General features: G+C 57.7%; 1 long non-coding RNA gene across 1 annotated transcript in view; it reads right to left on the reverse strand.

Moving 5' to 3' along the window:
• Positions 1 to 571: 571 nt before the first annotated feature.
• Positions 572 to 22,740, reverse strand: part of LOC139570181 (uncharacterized) — a 93,452-nt gene continuing 71,283 nt past the window's right edge. The window contains exons 2-3 of the long non-coding RNA XR_011674022.1: positions 3,497 to 3,559; positions 572 to 1,611 (exon numbers count right to left, since the gene is read on the reverse strand). This is a non-coding gene — a long non-coding RNA (uncharacterized lncRNA). The remainder of the gene's footprint in view (positions 1,612 to 3,496; positions 3,560 to 22,740) is intronic.

The following is a 22,740-nucleotide window of genomic DNA, read 5'->3' on the forward strand; positions in this document are numbered from 1 at the left end:
GACTGATACTGTATGTGTAATGTACACCTGCCATACCCAAATATTGCATCTTACCTGTCACTCACCCTCAAACGTGTTTATCGCAAACACAGCCATATCAAACTTTACAGGCCATCAAACTATGACTAATTCAAGTGAAGTACTCGCTTCCATGCCAACCCAGCATCCCAGGGAAGGGTTGAAAGCGACTGGGTCATGATGTCATCAAGGAGGCCCCTGATCGGGCAATATGATCCTGGGTACAAATTATGTCACCTTTTGTTGGGCCATTCCATTCAGAGCTATGGAGCGGGAGTGATATGAGTGCTATAGAGAGAAGTCATTTTTCTCCCCATGACTGGCGTGTGAGAAAACCCGCTGTGTAGTGTTGGGCATGCTAATCAAACTCCACAATAAAAATGCCATCAAACTAAGCTTAACCCCCCTTGCTCAGCCCCCAGTGCTTTCTAATCCCCGCTCCCAAGTCTTGATTCCCCCACAAAGACCCCCCACCCCCCTTAGAAACACACACTGCATGGGAAGTGTCACAAAGTTGTTGTCGGTGGGAACAAAGAACTCCAAGGCACTAGGGTTCCATCTAGGCCTTTTTTATTTAGACACGTGGAGGAATAAACAAAACGAAACAAAGGACTGCCCCTCAGGCACCCCTCCTTGACTTTCTCCCTCCCTCTCGCTCTCTTCTCTCCCTTAAAGAAAGGATCATGTGCCATAGGATGTGACCACTTCACCTTTCTCCAAAGCATACGGACGTAAACAAACATAAGCCCTACTTCCTTCACAGGTGTGTACTCCCTTTGAGCTTCAAAACAACACACGTGTGTCATTAAAAGTTGGTCGTCCTGATATCGTGCTTCACGTGCTCCTGATATCATATGGCTCTTGTCTGTTGAAAACAGACTACAATACAGCACCAATCAGGTTCTCCATGCTGACTTCTAGAGCTGAAAACCATTACATTTAGACATGGTATTTAGAGTCTAAAATAGTTTCTCATGCCAGTTTACCAGTCTGGTACTGATGCCCGCGCCAGTTCCATGAGATGCCAGTCTCAGTTACTGATCTAGGGGACGTCTGGCCAGTCTGTGGCGTACTCTCTGACTGTCCACGCCGCAACACCCCTCAACACGACTGGGCTCTCGCCCTCAGCGCTGAGGGTATCAACTACCAACCAATGCGATGGATGATCGATGGATGTTGCGTCAGAGCCGGAGTGCGGTCCATCCAAGTCCCATCACCAGCCAAGTCCACCCTTCCCTTCCCTTCCCAACCATACCCCACCATCCATACCCCAGCCAAGAGGCAAGCCCAGGCGTTTTCCAACCCAGTGTACGCTCTCCGCGGTGGGGCTGGGTCGGCAGCCATCTGGGCCTTGGCGCTGGTACTACCCAGAGGCTGGAGGCGGAGAAACATCCAAAGAAATACAAACCAGATGGGATGGATGAGCAGAGAGGAGAGCGTGAGTCACTCTCTTTCAACTGGTTAATTCGTCTCTCTTCAGGACTAAGGGGTAGAGGGGGGCATCTTTCTTCACACCCTCTCTGTCCCACTCAGCTTTCAGTGGAGGGAGAGGCTTGGGGGTCCTGTCCTCACACCATTTCTTCATATCACGTCCTGCATCAAGAAGAGAGAGGGAGGAAGTGAGCAAAGCGACAAAAACACTCACGTCTGATGTCCTTCCGACATTTCAAGTCATTACCCTTCATTTTCCATTTCAAGTCATTACCATTAATTTGCCATTTCAAGTCGTTACCATTTGTGGGTTTGGATGTTCCACTAAACGTATGCATAAAATCCCACAGTTAATCTAATGCCACCTCACCGCCAACAGAAACGTAATAGTCCCTGGTGTATCGTACAGTACTTGATGTACGGTAGTTTGTTAAGGATGAGTAAGGTGGCATCACCGTAGCTCTTTAAATACTCAGTTACTCCTTTGAGCAAGACAGGAGAGGCAAAGAGCTAGACTCCCAAACTCCTCGTCTTCCACCATGAAACACACATACATACACAAACACAAACGCAGACATGCACGCACACACACACACACACGTTACACACCGGGGCCGAATTGACTTCACGGCTGTCCTGTTTTCCTGCCATTACCATGGCAGAGTGTTTGTCACCGAGGAGGTGGAGATGAAAGAAGGGATTAGGGAAGAAGCAGGAGAGAACAGACGTGTCTAGAGACCTGTCAGCACTGCACTCTTTCATCCCCTTCCTTTCTCTCTCTCTCTCTACCTCTCTCTCTCTTTCTCTCTGTCTCTCTGTGTCTTTCTTCACTTTAGCTCTGGTGAAAGGAGGAATAAAAAAAAGTGATCCGCCACCAGGCTCCCCTGAGCACTCCTCCTTTCACTACTCCTCCCTTGTTCATCTCTCTTCCCCTGAGCACTCCTCCTTTCACTCCTCCTCCCTTGTTCATCTCTCTTCCCCTGAGCACTCCTCCTTTCACTCCTCCTCCCTTGTTCATCTCTCTTCCCCTGAGCACTCCTCCTTTCACTACTCCTCCCTTGTTCATCTCTCTTCCTCTGAGCACTCCTCCTTTCACTCCTCCTCCCTTGTTCATCTCTCTTCCCCTGAGCACTCCTCCTTTCACTACTCCTCCCTTGTTCATCTCTCTTCCCCTGAGCACTCCTCCTTTCACTCCTCCTCCCTTGTTCATCTCTCTTCCCCTGAGCACTCCTCCTTTCACTACTCCTCCCTTGTTCATCTCTCTTCCCCTGAGCACTCTGCACACACCTTCAAAGAGTAAAATAGAATTTACCCCATATAGAAGGATGTTGTCAGCGTTTGGCACCTGTCTTGACACTCCAAGAGAAAGAGAGAAATACAGAGAGGGTGTGAGAGTGAGAAAACAGATTCGCTGAGTGTTGTGTAGATAGGCAGGAGCACATGGGGCCCACCTGGAGGGCATATTTCCAGCCCGTCATAGAACACAACAGAACAGATATAAAACCTCCATGTTAGCCACAGAGCCAGGACCTTTTCATGAGCTAGGCCTGGTATGTCAGTAGAGCAGGCGAGAGGGAGCGAGAGAAACAGAGAGAGAGAAACAGAGAGAGAGAAACAGAGAGAGAGAAACTGTAGAGTGTCAGGTCCAGGCCAGTAAATGTCATTGTGAGGAAGGAGAATCAAAGCCTGTGTCGTCTGTAACGTTAAACTCAGAGCACCCAAGACCTGCACCTCATTTGAAGCGATATCTCTATAACCAATTACATTCCTTCCCCCGAGGTCCCTGTTGAAATTACATTAAAGCAATATGTCACCTTCTAAAAGGAGGTCAAATGTTTATCGGATTACTCGGTACTTTACGGATTTATCGGTACTTTAGGTATCTTTGATTGATTGTTTTACAAATATGTGAAGTGCTAAATGGCGTGCCATGATGATCAATGGATTATTGATTAAATCCATGGTTAACTACGTCATCATGTAAGTATGAGGATTCATTGTGTGAACCAATGGGTGACATCAGTTTGACATTCTACCGGTTCCTTACCGGAAATACCTGTTGTTTCGTTTTCTCCAGGCATTCTGACTCGCCAAGGCATTTGTTACGCACCTGAGAGATAGAAAAGAGAAAATATGCTTGATTAGAAATGTCCTAATCTTCGGGCATTGTCACTTTCGTTTCTCATGCCTTTTTCTGAAAATCTAAAAGTATGAGCATGTGGTTTGTGTTTGTTATTGTACTATAACTGTGGCCTATTGTGTGGATGACGGCATCATGATTTAGCAATATCCTGAGCGTGAGAAAATGATCATGTTTAATTACAAAGTTGTTAAATTGGTTTACCGTCGAAAAAGCAGAGTGAAGGTCGAAAGATTCTACCTTCACCCTGTTGTTCCCATTGTGCCCTCTCCCCATCCGAAAACAAAACAGAATTGTCCAACGGGCTTTCAGCAGCGCTAACCAGTTGCCCTGACAACCAATACAGCGCTTCCAAGAAAACAAGAAAGTGAGAGAGCACTTCACTCGAAGAACCCCCAGCAAAGCTATTCAGTCCAGGAGTTAGCCTGGTTGAGAAATATGCTAATGGAAAACAGCACAGGGGTAAAACAGGGACAAACAGAGAGTTATTTATCATGCTGTTAAATGTTCTAAGACAACTCTACATACTCCCCAGGAATGGTCTGTAGAGAGTTACAAAACAACAGCCGGAATTTAGGCAGAGGTTTCACCCTTGACCCCTTTAGAACAGTCAGTCACAGAAATGTCAGCAGCAAGCCTTATGCCTGCCTCTTCATGAACCAGATTAGTTGTATTGCCTTCTGGCCCTATCTTGTACAACACCCAATGGTGCCAATCCAATCCATTGAGCTCCATGGTTCTGTATTCATGTCTATGTTTAAATCTGCCATGCTGACTCATTCCCATCAGGAGGCAAGCGTACATCGACAACGGCGAGTCAGTGTCAGTCTGAACCCGACCAGAACCGCAGCTCCCTGCTCCCTCCCTCTCCCTGTGTGTACGGAGTGTCCTGTACTGCACTGTATATATATACACTGAAGATCATTGCTCCCTCGGGACACACTGGTTGCGTCTCAAATAGAACCCTATTCCCTATATAGTGCCCTACTCTTGACGAGATTCCTGTGAGCCCTGGTCAAACGCAGGGCACTATGTAGGGGATAGGGTGCCCATTTGGGATATATTGAATCACTCACCAGGCTGATGGCTCTGGAGGGCAGCTTGCCGTCCTAGCAACCACCACCAATAAGAGTAAACCCAAGAAGAGAGCGTCTCAGACCGCACCCCTACCCCAGCCACCCCCGCCACAGCCAATCACAACAAACCAACTAACTAAAAACACAGCCTGTTTTGTACTTTCTTTTTTGGGGAGGGATGTTCATTTCTCTCTCATGGGTAGAGAGGGTATTACATAAAACATCTGGTGCAACCAACTATTAGATAACTATCCCTGTAACATGATCCTACCCCTGAGATGCAAAGCTAGGGTCAGAATGATTTAACAGAGAGCGCAGTAGCATATAGCCCTCATCAATATCCTCTTAAAAAGGTAGAAAACATTCACACAGACCAGGGCGTGGTCACTGAGCCTTCTAGGAGCAGTACTCCACACACCTACTGGCCCTAACCCCACTGGCCCTAACCCCACTGGTCCATAACCCCACTGGTCCATAACCCCACTGGTCCATAACCCCACTGGCCCATAAACCCACTGGCCCTAACCGCACTGGTTCATAACCCCACTGGTCCATAACCGCACTGGCCCATAAACCCACTGGCCCTAACCCCACTGCCCATAACCGTCCATAACCGCACTGGTCCATAACCCCACTGGCCCATAACCCCACTGGTCCATAACCCCACTGGTCCATAACACCACTGGCCCATAACCCCACTGGTCCATAACCCCACTGGTCCATAACCCCACTGGCCCATAACCCCACTGGTCCATAACCCCACTGGTCCATAACCCCACTGGTCCATAACCCTATTGGTCCCTAACCCCAATGGTCCATAACCCCACTGGCCCTAACCCTACAGGCCATACCTCACTGGCCCTAACCCCACAAGCCATACCTCGCTGGCCCTAACCCCACAGGCCATACCTCACTGGCCCTAACCCCACAGGCCATACCTCACTGGCCCTAACCCCACAGGCCCTACCTCACTGGCCCTAACCCCACAGGCCCTACCTCACTGGCCCTAACCCCACAGGCCCTACCTCAATGGCCCTACCCCATTGGCCCTAACCACACAGGCCCTAACCCCACAGGCCCTACCCCATTGGCCCTAACCAAACAGGCCCTAACCCCACAGGCCCTAACACCACAGGCCCTACCTCACTGGCCCTACCTCACTGGCCCTAACCCCACAGGCCATACCTCACTGGCCCTAACCCCACAGGCCCTACCTCACTGGCCCTAACCCCACAGGCCCTACCTCACTGGCTCTACCCCATTGGCCCTAACCCCACAGGACCTAACCCCACAGGCCCTACCCCATTGGCCCTAACCCCACAGGCCCTAACCCCACAGAACATACCTCACTGGCCCTACCTCACTGGCCCTACCCCATTGGCCCTAACCACACAGGCCCTACCTCACAGGCCCTCCCTCACTGACCCTAACCCTACAGGCCCTACCTCACTGGCCCTAACCCCACTGGCCCTAACCCCACTGGCCCATAACCCAAATGGCCTATAACCCCACTGGTCCATAACCCCACTGGTCCATAACCCCACTGGTCCATAACCCCACTGGTCCATAACCCCACTGGTCCATAAATCCACTGGCCCTAACCCCACTGGTCCATAACCCCACTGGCCCTAACCCCACTGGCCCTAACCCCACTGGCCCTAACCCCACTGGTCCATAACCCCACTGGTCCATAACCCCACTGGTCCATAACCCCACTGGCCCATAACCCCACTGGCCCAATCCCACTGGTCCATAACCCCACTGGCCCTAAACCCACAGGCCCTACCTCACTGGCCCTAACCCTACAGGCCATACCTCACTGGCCCTAACCCTACAGGCCATACCTCACTGACCCTAACCGCACAAGCCATACCTCACTGGCCCTAACCCCACAGGCCATACCTCACTGGCCCTAACCCTACAGGCCATACCTCACTGACCCTAACCGCACAAGCCATACCTCACTGGCCCTAACCCCACAGGCCATACCTCACTGGCCCTAACCTCACAGGCCATACCTCACTGGCCCTAACCCTACAGGCCATACCTCACTGGCCCTAACCCCACAGGCCCTACCTCACTGGCCCTAACGCCACAGGCCCTACCTCACTGGCCCTAACCCCACAGGCCCTAACCCCACAGGCCCTACCCCATTGGCCCTAACCCCACAGGCCCTAACCCCACAGAACATACCTCACTGGCCCTACCCCATTGGCCCTAACCACACAGGCCCTACCTCACAGGCCCTCCCTCACTGGTCCTAATCCCACAGGCCCTACCTCACTGGCCCTAACCCTACAGGCCCTACCTCACTGGCCCTAACCCCACTGGTGCATAACCCCACTGGCCCATAACCCCACTGGTCCATAACCCAACTGGCCCATAACCCCACTGGTCCATAACCCCACAGGCCCTACCTCACTGGGCCTAACCCCACAGGCCCTACCTCACTGGCCCTAACCCCACAGGCCCTACCTCACTGGCCCTAACCCTACAGGCCATACCTCACTGGCCCTAACCCTACAGGCCATACCTCACTGGCCCTAACCCTACAGGCCATACCTCACAGGCCCTACCCCACAGGCCATACCTCACTGGCCCTAACCCTACAGGCGCTACCTCACTGGCCCTAACCCCACAGGCCCTACCTCACTGGCCCTACCCCATTGGCCCTAACCCCACAGGCCCTAACCCCACAGGCCCTACCCCATTGGCCCTAACCCCACAGGCCCTAACCCCATAGGCCCTAACCCCACAGGCCCTACCTCACTGGCCCTACCTCACTGGTCCTAACCCCACAGGCCCTACCTCACTGGCCCTAACCCCACAGGCCCTACCTCACTGACCCTAACCCCACAGGCCCTACCTCACTGGCCCTAACCCTACAGATCATACCTCACTGGCCCTAACCCCACAGGCCCTACCTCACTGGCCCTAACCCTACAGGCCATACCTCACTGGCCCTAACCCCACAGGCCCTACCTCACTGGCCCTACCCCACAGGCCCTACCTCACTGGCCCTAACCCCACAGGCCCTAACTCACTGGCCCTAACCGCACTGGCCCTACCCCATTGGCCATACCTCACTGGCCCTAACCCCACAGGCCCTACCTCACTGTTCCTATCCCATTGGCCGTAACCCCAAAGGACCTAACCCCACAGGCCCTACCCCATTGGCCCTAACCCCACAGGCCCTAACCCCACAGGCCCTACCCCACTGGCCCATAACCCCACTGGCCCATAACCCCACTGGCCCATAACCCCACTGGCCCATAACCCCACTGGTCCATAACCCCACTGGTCCATAACACCACTGGCCCTACCTCACTGGCCCTACCTCACTGGCCCTACCTCACTGGCCCTACCTCACTGGCCCTAACCCTACAGGCCCTACCTCACTGGGCCTAACCCCACAGGCGTACCTCACTGGCCCTAACCCTACAGGCCATACCTCACTGGCCCTAACCCCACAGGCCCTACCTCACTGGCCCTAACCCCACAGGCCCTACCTCACTGGCCCTAACCCCACAGGCCCTACCTCACTGGCCCTAACCCTACAGGCCATACCTCACTGGCCCTAACCCTACAGGCCATACCTCACTGGCCCTAACCCCACAGGCCAAACCTCACTGGCCCTAACCCCACAGGCCATACCTCACTGGCCCTAACCCTACAGGCCCTACCTCACTGGCCCTAACCCCACAGGCCCATAACTCCACTGGCCCTAACCCCACTGGTCCATAACCCCACTGGTCCATAACCCCACTGGCCCATAACCTCACTGGCCTTAACCCCACAGGCCCTACCTCACTGGCCCTACACCATTGGCCCTAACCCCACAGGACCTAACCCCACAGGCCCTACCCCATTGGCCCTAACTCCACAGGCCCTAACCCCACAGGCCCTAACCCCACAGGCCATACACCACTGGTCCATAACCCCACTGGTCCATAACCCCACTGGCCCTAACCCCACTGGTCCATAACCCCACTGGTCCATAACCCCACTGGTCCATAACCCCACTGGTCCATAACCCCACTGGCCCTAACCCCACTGGTCCATAACCCCACTGGTCCATAACCTCACTGGCCCTAACCCCACTGGTCCATAACCCCACTGGTCCATAACCCCACTGGCCATACCTCACTGGCCCTACCTCACTGGCCCTACCTCACTGGCCCTAACCCTACAGGCCCTACCTCACTGGGCCTAACCCCACAGGCCCTACTTCACTGGACCTAACCCTACAGGCCATACCTCACTGGCCCTAACCCCACAGGCCCTACCTCACTGGCCCTAACCCCACAGGCCCTACCTCACTGGCCCTAACCCCACAGGCCCTACATCACTGGCCCTAACCCTACAGGCCATACCTCACTGGCCCTAACCCTACAGGCCATACCTCACTGGCCCTAACCCCACAGGCCATAACCCCACTGGCCCATAACCTCACTGGCCCTAACCCCACAGGCCTACCTCACTGGCCCTAACCCTACAGGCCATACCTCACTGGCCCTAACCCCACAGGCCCTACCTCACTGGCCCTAACCCCACAGGCCCTACCTCACTGGCCCTAACCCCACAGGCCCTACCTCACTGGCCCTAACCCCACAGGCCAAACCTCACTGGCCCTAACCCCACAGGCCATACCTCACTGGCCCTAACCCTACAGGCCCTACCTCACTGGCCCTAACCCCACAGGCCCATAACTCCACTGGCCCTAACCCCACTGGTCCATAACCGCACTGGCCCATAACTCCACTGGCCTTAACCCCACAGGCCCTACCTCACTGGCCCTACCCCATTGGCCCTAACCCCACAGGACCTAACCCCACAGGCCCTACCCCATTGGCCCTAACCCCACAGGCCCTAACCCCACAGGCCCTAACCCCACAGGCCCTAACCCCACAGGCCCTACACCACTGGCCCTAACCCCACTGGCCCATAACTCCACTGGCCCTAACCCCACTGGTCCATAACCGCACTGGCCATAACCCCACTGGTCCATAACCCAAATGGCCTATAACCCCACTGGTCCATAACACCACTGGCCCATAACACCACTGGCCCATAACACCACTGGCCCATAACACCACTGGCCATAACCCCACTGGTCCATAACCCAAATGGCCTATAACCCCACTGGTCCATAACACCACTGGTCCATAACACCACTGGCCCATAACACCACTGGTCCATAACCCAAATGGCCTATAACCCCACTGGCCCATAACACCACTGGCCCTAACCCCACAGGCCCTAACCCCACAGGCCCTAACCCCACAGGCCCTACCTCACTGGCCATAACCCTACAGGCCATACCTCACTGGCCCTAACCCTACAGGCCATACCTCACTGGCCCTAACCCCACAGGCCCTAACCCCACAGGCCATACCTCACTGGCCCTAACCCTACAGGCCCTACCTCACTGGCCCTAACCCCACAGGCCATACCTCACTGGCCCTAACCCCACAGGCCCTACCTCACTGGCCCTAACCCCACAGGCCCTACCTCACTGGCCCTACCCCATTGGCCCTAACCCCACAGGCCCTAACCCCACAGGCCCTACCCCATTGGCCCTAACCCCACAGGCCCTAACCCCACAGGCCCTAATCCCACTGGCCCTACCTCACTGGCCCTAACCCTACAGACCATACCTCACTGGCCCTAACCCCACAGGCCTACCCCATTGGCCCTAACCCCACAGGCCCTAACCCCACAGGCCCTAATCCCACTGGCCCTACCTCACTGGCCCTAACCCTACAGACCATACCTCACTGGCCCTAACCCCACAGGCCTACCTCACTGGCCCTAACCCTACAGGCCATACCTCACTGGCCCTAAGCCCAAAGGCCCTACCTCACTGGCCCTACCCCACAGGCCCTACCTCACTGGCCCTAACCCCACAGGCCCTAACTCACTGGCCCTAACCGCACTGGCCCTACCCCATTGGCCCTAACCCCACAGGCCCTACCTCACTGGCCCTAACCCCACAGGCCCTAACCCCACTGGCCCATAACCTCACTGGCCCTAACCCCACAGGCCCTACCTCACTGGCCCTACCCCATTGGCCCTAATCCCACAGGACCTAACCCCACAGGCCCTACCCCATTGGCCCTAACCCCACAGGCCCTAACCCCCACAGGCCATACCTCACTGGCCCTACCTCACTGGCCCTACCCCATTGGCCCTAACCACACAGGCCCTACCTCACAGGCCCTACCTCACTGGTCCTAATCCCACAGGCCCTACCTCACTGGCCCTAACCCTACAGGCCCTACCTCACTGGCCCTAACCCCACTGGTCCATAACCCCACTGGTCCATAACACCACTGGTCCATAACCCCACTGGCCCATAACCCCACTGCTCCATAACCCCACTGGCCTTAACCCTACAGGCCATACCTCACTGGCCCTAACCCTACAGACCATACCTCACTGGCCCTAACCCTACAGACCATACCTCACTGGCCCTAACCCCACAGGCCCTACCTCACTGGCCCTAACCCTACAGGCCATACCTCACTGGTCCAAAGCCCACAGGCCCTACCTCACTGGCCCTACCCCACAGGCCCTAACTCACTGGCCCTACCTCACTGGCCCTAACGCCACTGGCCCATAACCCCACTGGCCCATAACCCCACTGGCCCATAACCCCACTGGTCCATAACCCCACTGGCCCATAACCCCACTGGCCCATAACCTCACTGGCCCATTATCCCACTGGCCCATAACCCCACTGGTCCCTAACCCCACTGGTCCATAACCCCACTGGCCCTAACCCCACTGGTCCATAACCCCACAGGCCCTACCTCACTGGGCCTAACCCCACAGGCCCTACCTCACTGGGCCTAACCCCACAGGCCCTACCTCACTGGCCCTAACCCTACAGGCCATACCTCACTGGTCCAAAGCCCACAGGCCCATAACCCTACTGGTCCATAACCTCACTGGCCCATAACCCCACAGGCCCTACCTCACTGGCCCTACCCCACAGGCCCTACCCCACTGGCCCATAACCCCACTGGTCCATAATCCCACTGGTCCATAACCCCACTGGTCCATAACCCCACTGGCCCCTAACCCCACTGGTCCAGAACCCCACTGGTCCAGAACCCCACTGGTCCAGAACCCCACTGGTCCAGAACCCCACTGGCCCTAACCCCACTGGTCCATAACCCCACTGGTCCATAACCCCACTGGTCCATAACCCAACTGGCCCTAACCCCACTGGCCCAATCCCACTGGTCCATAACCCCACTGGCCCATAACCCCACTGGTCCATAACCCCACTGGCCCAATCCCACTGGTCCATAACCCCACTGGCCCATAACCCCACTGGCCCATAACCCCACTGGTCCATAACCCCACTGGCCCTAACCCCACTGGCCCAATCCCACTGGTCCATAACCCCACTGGCCCATAACCCCACTGGCCCATAACCCCACTGGTCCATAACTCCACTGGCCCTAACCCCACTGGTCCATAACACCACTGGTCCATAACCCCACTGGTCCATAACCCCACTGGCCCTACCTCACTGGGACTAACCCCACAGGCCCTACCTCACTGGCCCTAACCCCACAGGCCATACCTCACTGGCCCTAACCCTACAGGCCATACCTCACTGGCCCTAACCCGAAAGGCCATACCTCACTGGCCCTACCCCATTGGCCCTAACCCCACAGGACCTAACCCCACAGGCCCTACCCCATTGGCCCTAACCCCACTGGCCCTAACCCTACAGGCCATACCTCACTGGCCCTAACCCCACAGGCCATACCTCACTGGCCCTAACCCCACAGGCCATACCTCACTGGCCCAAACCCCACAGGCCCTACCTCACTGATCCTAACCCCACAGGCCCTACCTCACTGGCACTACCCCCACAGGCCATACCTCACTGGCCCTAACCTCACAGGCCCTACCTCACTGGCCCTACCCCATTGGCCCTAACCCCACAGGCCCTAACCCCCACAGGCCATACCTCACTGGCCCTACCTCACTGGCCCTACCCCATTGGCCCTAACCACACAGGCCCTACCTCACATGCCCTACCTCACTGGTCCTAATCCCACAGGCCCTACCTCACTGGCCCTAACCCTACAGGCCCTACCTCACTGGCCCTAACCCCACTGGTCCATAACCCCACTGGTCCATAACACCACTGGTCCATAACCCCACTGGCCCATAACCCCACTGCCCCATAACCCCACTGGCCTTAACCCTACAGGCCATACCTCACTGGCCCTAACCCTACTGGTCCATAACCCCACTGGTCCATAACACCACTGGTCCATAACCCCACTGGCCCATAACCCCACTGCCCCATAACCCCACTGGCCTTAACCCTACAGGCCATACCTCACTGGCCCTAACCCTACAGACCATACCTCACTGGCCCTAACCCTACAGGCCATACCTCACTGGTCCAAAGCCCACAGGCCCTACCTCACTGGCCCTACCCCACAGGCCCTAACTCACTGGCCCTACCTCACTGGCCCTAACGCCACTGGCCCATAACCCCACTGGCCCATAACCCCACTGGCCCATAACCCCACTGGTCCATAACCCCACTGGCCCATAACCCCACTGGCCCATAACCTCACTGGCCCATTATCCCACTGGCCCATAACCCCACTGGTCCCTAACCCCACTGGTCCATAACCCCACTGGCCCTAACCCCACTGGTCCATAACCCCACAGGCCCTACCTCACTGGGCCTAACCCCACAGGCCCTACCTCACTGGCCCTAACCCTACAGGCCATACCTCACTGGTCCAAAGCCCACAGGCCCATAACCCTACTGGTCCATAACCTCACTGGCCCATAACCCCACAGGCCCTACCTCACTGGCCCTACCCCACAGGCCCTACCCCACTGGCCCATAACCCCACTGGCCCATAACCCCACTGGTCCATAATCCCACTGGTCCATAACCCCACTGGTCCATAACCCCACTGGCCCCTAACCCCACTGGTCCAGAACCCCACTGGTCCAGAACCCCACTGGTCCATAACCCCACTGGCCCTAACCCCACTGGTCCATAACCCCACTGGTCCATAACCCCACTGGTCCATAACCCAACTGGCCCTAACCCCACTGGCCCAATCCCACTGGTCCATAACCCCACTGGCCCATAACCCCACTGGTCCATAACCCCACTGGCCCAATCCCACTGGTCCATAACCCCACTGGCCCATAACCCCACTGGCCCATAACCCCACTGGTCCATAACCCCACTGGCCCTAACCCCACTGGCCCAACCCCACTGGTCCATAACCCCACTGGCCCATAACCCCACTGGCCCATAACCCCACTGGTCCATAACTCCACTGGCCCTAACCCCACTGGTCCATAACACCACTGGTCCATAACCCCACTGGTCCATAACCCCACTGGCCCTACCTCACTGGGACTAACCCCACAGGCCCTACCTCACTGGCCCTAACCCCACAGGCCATACCTCACTGGCCCTAACCCTACAGGCCATACCTCACTGGCCCTAACCCGAAAGGCCATACCTCACTGGCCCTACCCCATTGGCCCTAACCCCACAGGACCTAACCCCACAGGCCCTACCCCATTGGCCCTAACCCCACTGGCCCTAACCCTACAGGCCATACCTCACTGGCCCTAACCCCACAGGCCATACCTCACTGGCCCTAACCCCACAGGCCATACCTCACTGGCCCAAACCCCACAGGCCCTACCTCACTGATCCTAACCCCACAGGCCCTACCTCACTGGCACTACCCCCACAGGCCATACCTCACTGGCCCTAACCTCACAGGCCCTACCTCACTGGCCCTACCCCATTGGCCCTAACCCCACAGGACCTAACCCCACAGGCCTTAACCCCACAGGCCATACCTCACTGGCCCTACCCCATTGGCCCTAACCCCACAGGCCCTAACCCCACAGGCCCTGACCCCACAGGCCCTACCTCACAGGCCCTAACCCTACAGGTCCATAACCCCACTGGTCCATAACCCCACTGGTCCATAACCCCACTGGTCCATAACCCCACTGGCCCTAACCCCACTGGCCCAATCCTACTGGTCCATAACCTCACTGGCCCATAACCCCACTGGCCCATAACCCCACTGGTTCATAACCCCACTGGCCCTAACCGCACTGGCCCTAACCCCATTGGCCCTAATCCCACAGGACCTAACCCCACAGGCCCTAACCCCACAGGCCCTACCTCACTGGCCCTACCCCATTGGCCCTAACCACACAGGCCCTACCTCACTGGTCCTAATCCCACAGGCCCTACCTCACTGGCCCTAACCCTACAGGCCCTACCTCACTGGCCCTAACCCCACTGGTCCATAACACCACTGGTCCATAACCCCACTGGCCCATAACCCCACTGCTCCATAACCCCACTGGCCTTAACCCTACAGGCCATACCTCACTGGCCCTAACCCTACAGACCATACCTCACTGGCCCTAACCCTACAGGCCATACCTCACTGGTCCAAAGCCCACAGGCCCTACCTCACTGGCCCTACCCCACAGGCCCTACCTCACTGGCCCTAACCCCACAGGCCCTAACTCACTGGCCCTAACCGCACTGGCCCTACCCCATTGGCCCTAACCCCACAGGCCCTACCTCACTGGCCCATAACCCCACTGGCCTATAACCCCACTGGCCCATAACCCCACTGGCCCATAACCCCACTGGTCCATAACTCCACTGGTCCATAATCCCACTGGCCCATAACCCCACTGGCCCATAACCCCACTGGCCCATAACCCCACTGGCCCATAACCCCACTGGCCCTAACCCCACAGGCCCTACCTCACTGGCCCATAACCCCACTGGCCTATAACCCCACTGGCCCATAACTCCACTGGCCCCAACCCCACTGGCCCATAACCCCACTGGTCCATAACCCCACTGGCCCATAATCCCACTGGCCCATAACCCCACTGGCCATAACCCCACTGGCCCTAACCCCACTGGTCCATAACCCCACTGGCCCTAACCCCACTGGTCCATAACCCCACTGGCCCTAACCCCACTGGCCCATAAGCCCACTGGCCCTAACCCCACTGGTCCATAACCCCACTGGTCCATAACCCCACTGGTCCATAACCTCACTGGGCCATAACCCCACTGGCCCATAACCCCACAGGCCCTACCTCACTGGGCCTAACCCCACAGGCCATACCTCACTGGCCCTAACCCTACAGGCCATACCTCACTGGCCCTAACCCCACAGGCCATACCTCACTGGCCCTAACCCCACAGGCCATACCTCACTGGCCCTAACCCTACAGGCCATACCTCACTGGCCCTAACCCCACAGGCCATACCTCACTGGCCCTAACCCGAAAGGCCATACCTCACTGGCCCTAACCCCACAGGCCATACCTCACTGGCCCTAACCCCACAGGCCCTACCTCACTGGCCCTAACCCCACAGGCCCTACCTCACTGGCCCTAACCCTACAGGCCCTACCTCACTGGCCCTAACCCCACAGGCCCTAACCCCACAGGCCCTACCCCATTGGCCCTAACCCCACAGGCCATAACTCACTGGCCCTACCTCACTGGCCCTACCTCACAGGCCATACCACACTGGCCCTAACCCTACAGGCCATACCTCACTGGCCCTAACCCAACAGGCCATACCTCACTGGCCCTAACCCCACAGGCCCTACCTCACTGGCCCTAATCCTACAGGCCATACCTCACTGGCCCTGCCCCATTGGCCCTAACCCCACAGGACCTAACCCCACAGGCCCTACCCCATTGGCCCTAACCGCACAGGCCCTAACCCCACAGGCCATACCTCACTGGCCCTACCTCACTGGCCCTACCCCATTGGCCCTAACCCCACAGGCCCTAACCCCACAGGCCCTACCTCACAGGCCCTACCTCACTGGCCCTAACCCTACAGGCCCTACCTCACTGGCCCATAACCCCACTGGCCCATAACCCCACAGGCCCTACCCCACAGGCCCTAACCCTACAGGCCATACCTCACTGGCCCTAACCCCACAGGCCATACCTCACTGGCCCTAACCCTACAGGCCCTACCTCACTGGCCCTAACCCCACAGGCCATACCTCACTGGCCCTAACCCCACAGGCCCTACCTCACTGGTCCTAATCCCACAGGCCCTACCTCACTGGCCCTAACCCTACAGGCCCTACCTCACTGGCCCTAACCCCACTGGTCCATAACACCACTGGTCCATAACCCCACTGGCCCATAACCCCACTGCTCCATAACCTCACTGGCCCTAACCCTACAGACCATACCTCACTGGCCCTAACCCTACAGGCCATACCTCACTGGTCCAAAGCCCACAGGCCCTAACTCACTGGCCCTACCCCACAGGCCCTACCTCACTGGCCCTAACCCCACAGGCCCTACCTCACTGGCCCTAACCGCACTGGCCCTACCCCATTGGCCCTAACCCCACAGGCCCTACCTCACTGGCCCATAACCCCACTGGCCTATAACCCCACTGGCCCATAACCCCACTGGCCCATAATCCCACTGGCCCATAACTCCACTGGCCCCAACCCCACTGGCCCATAACCCCACTGGCCCATAACCCCACTGGCCCATAATCCCACTGGCCCATAACCCCACTGGCCCTAACCCCACTGGTCCATAACCCCACTGGCCCTAACCCCACTGGTCCATAACCCCACTGGCCCTAACCCCACTGGTCCATAACCCCACTGGCCCTAACCCCACTGGCCCATAAGCCCACTGGCCCTAACCCCACTGGTCCATAACCCCACTGGTCCATAACCCCACTGGTCCATAACCCCACTGGTCCATAACCCCACAGGCCCTACCTCACTGGGCCATAACCCCACTGGCCCATAACCCCACAGGCCCTACCTCACTGGGTTAACCCCACAGGCCATACCTCACTGGCCCTAACCCTACAGGCCATACCTCACTGGCCCTAACCCCACAGGCCATACCTCACTGGCCCTAACCCCACAGGCCATACCTCACTGGCCCTAACCCTACAGGCCATACCTCACTGGCCCTAACCCCACAGGCCATACCTCACTGGCCCTAACCCGAAAGGCCATACCTCACTGGCCCTAACCCCACAGGCCATACCTCACTGGCCCTAACCCCACAGGCCCTACCTCACTGGCCCTAACCCCACAGGCCCTACCTCACTGGCCCTAACCCTACAGGCCCTACCTCACTGGCCCTAACCCCACAGGCCCTAACCCCACAGGCCCTACCCCATTGGCTCTAACCCCACAGGCCATAACTCACTGGCCCTACCTCACTGGCCCTACCTCACAGGCCATACCTCACTGGCCCTAACCCTACAGGCCATACCTCACTGGCCCTAACCCAACAGGCCATACCTCACTGGCCCTAACCCCACAGGCCCTACCTCACTGGCCCTAACCCTACAGGCCATACCTCACTGGCCCTGCCCCATTGGCCCTAACCCCACAGGACCTAACCCCACAGGCCCTACCCCATTGGCCCTAACCGCACAGGCCCTAACCCCACAGGCCATACCTCACTGGCCCTACCTCACTGGCCCTACCCCATTGGCCCTAACCCCACAGGCCCTAACCCCACAGGCCCTACCTCACAGGCCCTACCTCACTGGCCCTAACCCTACAGGCCCTACCTCACTGGCCCATAACCCCACTGGCCCATAACCCCACTGGCCCATAACCCCACAGGCCCTACCCCACATGCCCTAACCCTACAGGCCATACCTCACTGGCCCTAACCCCACAGGCCATACCTCACTGGCCCTAACCCTACAGGCCCTACCTCACTGGCCCTAACCCCACAGGCCATACCTCACTGGCCCTAACCCTACAGGCCATACCTCACTGGCCCTAACCCTACAGGCCATACCTCACTGGCCCTAACCCTACAGGCCATACCTCACTGGCCCTAACCCTACAGGCCATACCTCACTGGCCCTAACCCCACAGGCCATACCTCACTGGCCCTAACCCCACAGGCCATACCTCACTGGCCCTAACCCTACAGGCCCTACCTCACTGGCCCTAACCCCACAGGCCATACCTCACTGGCCCTAACCCCACAGGCCCTACCTCACTGGTCCTAATCCCACAGGCCCTACCTCACTGGCCCTAACCCTACAGGCCCTACCTCACTGGCCCTAACCCCACTGGTCCATAACACCAATGGTCCATAACCCCACTGGCCCATAACCCCACTGCTCCATAACCTCACTGGCCCTAACCCTACAGACCATACCTCACTGGCCCTAACCCTACAGGCCATACCTCACTGGTCCAAAGCCCACAGGCCCTACCTCACTGGCCCTACCCCACAGGCCCTACCTCACTGGCCCTAACCCCACAGGCCCTACCTCACTGGCCCTAACCGCACTGGCCCTACCCCATTGGCCCTAACCCCACAGGCCCTACCTCACTGGCCCATAACCCCACTGGCCTATAACCCCACTGGCCTATAACCCCACTGGCCCATAACCCCACTGGCCCATAACCCCACTGGCCCATAACTCCACTGGTCCATAATCCCACTGGCCCATAACTCCACTGGCCCCAACCCCACTGGCCCATAACCCCACTGGCCCATAACCCCACTGGCCCATAATCCCACTGGCCCATAACCCCACTGGCCCTAACCCCACTGGTCCATAACCCCACTGGCCCTAACCCCACTGGTCCATAACCCCACTGGCCCTAACCCCACTGGCCCATAAGCCCACTGGCCCTAACCCCACTGGTCCATAACCCCACTGGTCCATAACCCCACTGGTCCATAACCCCACTGGTCCATAACCCCACTGGTCCATAACCCCACAGGCCCTACCTCACTGGGCCATAACCCCACTGGCCCATAACCCCACAGGCCCTACCTCACTGGGCTAACCCCACAGGCCATACCTCACTGGCCCTAACCCTACAGGCCATACCTCACTGGCCCTAACCCCACAGGCCATACCTCACTGGCCCTAACCCCACAGGCCATACCTCACTGGCCCTAACCCTACAGGCCATACCTCACTGGCCCTAACCCCACAGGCCATACCTCACTGGCCCTAACCCGAAAGGCCATACCTCACTGGCCCTAACCCCACAGGCCATACCTCACTGGCCCTAACCCCACAGGCCCTACCTCACTGGCCCTAACCCCACAGGCCCTACCTCACTGGCCCTAACCCTACAGGCCCTACCTCACTGGCCCTAACCCCACAGGCCCTAACCCCACAGGCCCTACCCCATTGGCTCTAACCCCACAGGCCATAACTCACTGGCCCTACCTCACTGGCCCTACCTCACAGGCCATACCTCACTGGCCCTAACCCTACAGGCCATACCTCACTGGCCCTAACCCAACAGGCCATACCTCACTGGCCCTAACCCCACAGGCCCTACCTCACTGGCCCTAACCCTACAGGCCATACCTCACTGGCCCTGCCCCATTGGCCCTAACCCCACAGGACCTAACCCCACAGGCCCTACCCCATTGGCCCTAACCGCACAGGCCCTAACCCCACAGGCCATACCTCACTGGCCCTACCTCACTGGCCCTACCCCATTGGCCCTAACCCCACAGGCCCTAACCCCACAGGCCCTACCTCACAGGCCCTACCTCACTGGCCCTAACCCTACAGGCCCTACCTCACTGGCCCATAACCCCACTGGCCCATAACCCCACTGGCCCATAACCCCACAGGCCCTACCCCACATGCCCTAACCCTACAGGCCATACCTCACTGGCCCTAACCCCACAGGCCATACCTCACTGGCCCTAACCCTACAGGCCCTACCTCACTGGCCCTAACCCCACAGGCCATACCTCACTGGCCCTAACCCTACAGGCCATACCTCACTGGCCCTAACCCTACAGGCCATACCTCACTGGCCCTAACCCTACAGGCCATACCTCACTGGCCCTAACCCTACAGGCCATACCTCACTGGCCCTAACCCCACAGGCCATACCTCACTGGCCCTAACCCCACAGGCCCTACCTCACTGGCCCTAACCCCACAGGCCCTTACCCCATTGGCCCTAACCCCACAGGCCCTAACCCCACAGGCCCTAACTCACTGGCCCTACCTCACTGGCCCTACCTCACTGGCCCTAACCCCACAGGTCCTACCTCACTGGTCCTACCCCATTGGCCCTACCTCACTGGCCCTAACCCCACAGGCCCTACCTCACTGGCCCTAACCCCACAGGCCATACCTCACTGGCCCTAACCCCACAGGCCCTACCTCACTGGCCCTAACCCCAGAGGCCCTACCTCACTGGCCCTACCCCATTGGCCCTAACCCCACAGACCCTACCCCATTGGCCCTAACCCCACAGGCCCTAACCCCACAGGCCCTAACCCCACACGCCATACCTCACTGGCACTACCTCACTGACCCTACCCCATTGGCCCTAACCCCACAGGCCCTAACCCCACAGGCCCTACCTCACTGGCCCTACCTCACTGGCCCTAACCCCACAGGCCCTACCTCACTGGCCCTAACCCCACAGGCCCTACCTCACTGGCCCTAACCCTACAGGCCTACCTCACTGGCCCTAACCCTACAGGCCATACCTCACTGGCCCTAACCCCAAAGGCCATACCCCACTGGCCCATAACCCCACTGGCCCATAACCCCACTGGTCCATAACCCCACTGGTCCATAACCCCACAGGCCCTACCTCACTGGCCCTACCTCACTGGCCCTACCTCACTGGCCCTAACCCCACAGGCCCTAACCCCACAGGCCCTAACCCCACAGGCCCTACCTCACAGGCCCTACCTCACTGGCCCTAACCCCAAAGGCCATACCCCACTGGCCCATAACCCCACTGGTCCATAACCCCACTGGCCCATAACCCCAAAGGCCATAACCCCACTGGTCCATAACCCCACTGGTCCATAACCCCACAGGCCCTACCTCACTGGCCCTACCTCACTGGCCCTACCTCACTGGCCCTAACCCCACTGGTCCATAACCCCACAGGCCCTACCTCACTGGCCCTACCTCACTGCCCCTAACCCCACAGGCCATAACCCCACAGGCCCTAACCCCACTGGCCCTACCTCACAGGCCCTACCTCACTGGCCCTAACCCTACAGGCCCTACCTCACTGGTCCATAACCTCACTGGTCCATAACCCCACTGGCCCATAACCCCACAGGCCCTACCTCACTGGCCCTAACCCCACTTGCCCTACCAGTGGGGTTAGGGCTAGACTAAGTTAGACTGGGCAGTACTAGTGAGGTAAACCGTAACAAGGCCTAATCATATTTGTCCAGGCCAGCACTGTCTCTCCACAGACTGAAGTCTACACTACACTACAGACGTCATACGCTCAGATTACTGTAACCATGTCAACGAGCCAAGCACCCTATCCAAACCACTTCCTAGTTTTGCTCACATGAAACACTGCTCCCCATTTGTTGTCCACTGCAACCAATATAGGAAATATGGACTCAAGTTTGATACATTTGCCAATGAACACATTTTCCCAACAATCCTCCTTCCCCTGCCGATACGAAACTAAGGCCAAACTGAAACTGAAACAGAGCGTACAACTGGATAAGAAAATGGGCTGCTAGTTTGTAAATTCTTCAACCTGGAAATGAGATTAACGAGCCTTTAGCTAAAACTGAGTACAGGAATGTGTTTGCTGGGTGCATATCAGGCCATTCTCTCTCTCTCTGTTATGGTGTGAACCTACTGTATACTGAATGTGTGTTGAGCTCAGGCTCTCTCTCTTTTTCTCTCTCTCTCTGCCTCTCTCTCTCTGTATTGTTACAGTATAAACCTCTATGGCAGTTCGCTGCTAGGTTCCGAGCATGGCCTTGTCATTGCTCCTGATTAGAGGCAGACATGCTGGCTGACTGTACAACTCCCAGCCCCAGTAGACTGCTCCAGCCCACACCTCCAGTACTCCAGGGCCCCAGTAGACTGCTCCAGCCCACACCTCCAGTACTCCAGGGCCCCAGTACACTGCTCCAGCCCACACCTCCAGTACTCCAGGGCCCCAGTAGACTGCTCCAGCCCACACCTCCAGTACTCCAGGGCCCCAGTACACTGCTCCAGCCCACACCTCCA

Source organism: Salvelinus alpinus, chromosome 3 (genome assembly GCF_045679555.1).
Source record: "Salvelinus alpinus chromosome 3, SLU_Salpinus.1, whole genome shotgun sequence".
Lineage (NCBI taxonomy): Eukaryota > Metazoa > Chordata > Actinopteri > Salmoniformes > Salmonidae > Salvelinus > Salvelinus alpinus.